The sequence below is a fragment of the Callorhinus ursinus genome, unplaced genomic scaffold, assembly GCF_003265705.2.
Source record: "Callorhinus ursinus isolate GAN/ISIS: 27379988/994484 unplaced genomic scaffold, GSC_fseal_2.0 scaffold4072, whole genome shotgun sequence".
In the NCBI taxonomy this organism is placed as follows: Eukaryota; Metazoa; Chordata; class Mammalia; order Carnivora; family Otariidae; genus Callorhinus; species Callorhinus ursinus.
This window is the reverse complement of record NW_027401126.1, coordinates 2,075-4,561: the sequence shown is the minus strand read 5'-3', so window position 1 is coordinate 4,561 and position 2,487 is coordinate 2,075. Positions and strand designations below refer to the sequence as shown.

Below are 2,487 nucleotides of genomic sequence, written 5' to 3'. Positions count from 1 at the left end.
GTGGGGCAGGAAGGTGTGGGAGTTCATCTGTGGGGTCTGAAGACGTGAGAGTGGTAGAGTCTACAGAATCCTGTACACGTGGAGGGGAAGTGTGAGCTAAGGGCCTCAGCGCCCTGGTATTGAAGACTTCCTGGTAAAGCAGGGCGTATAATTGGCTGTCTTGAGGGCACAACGTGGGAGACTCCATGGGAATACCGTGGCAGGGGGATGACCTTGCAGGCCAGACCCAGAGCTTAGAGTGCATCCATGTGTCCCCCTGCCTGTTGCTGCTGAGGACTGAACACAGTGATTGATGGGAAGGTGAGAGGAGAGCGGCATTAGAGGCCCCAGGACCTGGTATTTATTCTGAGGTGGGGAGCTGGGGTGGATGTGGGGTTGGATTGTGGGTTCTCAGAGGATGTTCATGGTTCCAACTTTTCCTTTCATGGTAGTGTGGTGTGACCTTTGAGGACATTGCCGTGTACTTCTCCTGGAAGGAGTGGAGGCTTCTTGATGAGGCTCAGAGACGGCTGTACCACCATGTGATGCTGGAGAACTTTACACTTATATCCTCACTGGGTAAGGCCCTCAGCCCCCCCGCTTTGACCTGGACTAGACTCTGTACTCCCACGTCCCCCCTCTGCATTTTCCAGGGTAGGTTTCTCCTCTCATGTGGACTGTGGGCACTGCTTGCTTTCCCAGCTTTCTGGTTAGTTGCTTTTGTTGCTAGCTCTGAGTTGTTGGTGTGCCCTTCTCTCTGCCCTGCAGCTCCCAGTGCCCTCTGTGCTGAGCCCTGATCGGGTAAGATTGGAGGTCAGTGGTCATGCAGTGAGGCTGGTGGATTGCACCTTGCTTGCCCTCTCCCTGGCTGGGTCCGTGTGTTCAGATCCGTGCCATTTCTGTGGCCTGGGATTTGAACCTTTCCTACAGGTGCCATTTCCATTGCCTGCCTGTGCCTGAAATTACAGGCATTGGCATGTTTACTGCTTATGTGGATCATGGGTTACTTCTCAAGACCGAACTGTATGGGTGGCGCCTGGGTAGCTCAGTTGTTAAGCGTCTGCCTTCGGCTCAGGTCATGATCCAAGGGTCCTGGGATCGAGCCCCGCATTGGGCTCCCTGCTCTGCGGGAGGTCTGCTTCTCCCTCTCCCACTCCCCCTGCTTGTGTTCTCTCTCTTGCTGTGTCTCTCTGTCAAATAAATAAAATCTTAAAAAAAAAAAAAGACTGTCCTGTATGGTTCTTTTAGTAGTGTTTACATCTCTTCTTCTACCTGCCCTCCTCCCATGAGCTTTGTTGAGATATGACTGACAAATTTATATTATTGAAATTATATTACATAATGATTTGATACACGTTATAATTTTTTTTTTTAGATATTTATGCCTGAGGCAGGGCTTAATCTCTCCACCCAGACATCAAGACCTGGGCCAAAACCAAGAGTTGGATGCTTAATTGACTGGGCCACCTAGACGCCCTTACATTATGGGGAATTATTACAAATGAACCTAATCGACACAGGATCGCTTGACATAATTACGTTTTTTGTTGTTGGTGGTTCCAAAGCTTAGTATCTACTCTGATAGCAAATTTCAAGTGTACAATAAAATATTAACAACTGTAGTCAACATGCTGCATTTTAGATCCTCAGAACTTATCTTGTAAATGTTAGTGTGTATTCCTACCAACATCTCCCCATCTCCCTCAGTCTTTATTTATTTATATATATATTTTTTTAAGATTTTATTTATTTATTCATGAGAGACAGAGAGGCAGAGGGAGAAGCAGGCTCCCAAGGAGCAGGGAGCCCAACGTGGGACTCGATCCCAGGACTCTGGGATCGTGACCTGAGCCAAAGGCAGACGCTTAACCATCTGAGCCACCCAGGCGCCCTCCCTCAGTCTTTAGCTTCTGGCATTCTACTTTCTGTTTCTATGAGTTTGACTCATTTTTTTCTTAATAAATATCCACATATGTGGGTTTGTACCCTGTATCCACATACAGGGTTTGTGTTTTGCTGTGTGGCTTATTTGACTTAGCATAGTGTTTTTCAGATTCATCTGTTTGTGGCAAGTGGCAGCGTTGCCTTCCATTTTTATGGCTGAATATTCCTGCACATGTGTGTACTAAATGTTATCACTTTATTAATTTATTTCTCTATTTAGATAAAATTTATTTATATATATATATATAAAAATATATATATATATAGACTCCATACCCGATGTGGATCTTGAACTCACCACCCTGAGATCAAGAGTTGCATGCTCTATGGACTGAGTTGGCCAGGTGCCCCATATTTGTCAGTATAAACATTCACACACACTTAATGATATTTTCATATATTGGCTATGTGAACAATACTGCAGTGGATATTCATGTTCAGATACGTTGTGGAGATACTGATATTGTTTCCTTGGGCTAGAAACCTAGAAATGGCAGTGGTGGACTATATGGTAGTTGTATTTTCAATTTTTGGTGGGTCTCCCTAATATTTTCCATAATGACT

General features: G+C 45.4%; 1 long non-coding RNA gene across 1 annotated transcript; it reads left to right on the top strand.

Moving 5' to 3' along the window:
- Positions 1-9: 9 nt before the first annotated feature.
- Positions 10-1,601, top strand: LOC112818588 (uncharacterized). Its single transcript, XR_003206622.2, has 3 exons — positions 10-300; positions 432-558; positions 1,355-1,601. It is a non-coding gene; the product is annotated as an uncharacterized lncRNA (long non-coding RNA).
- Positions 1,602-2,487: the final 886 nt, after the last annotated feature.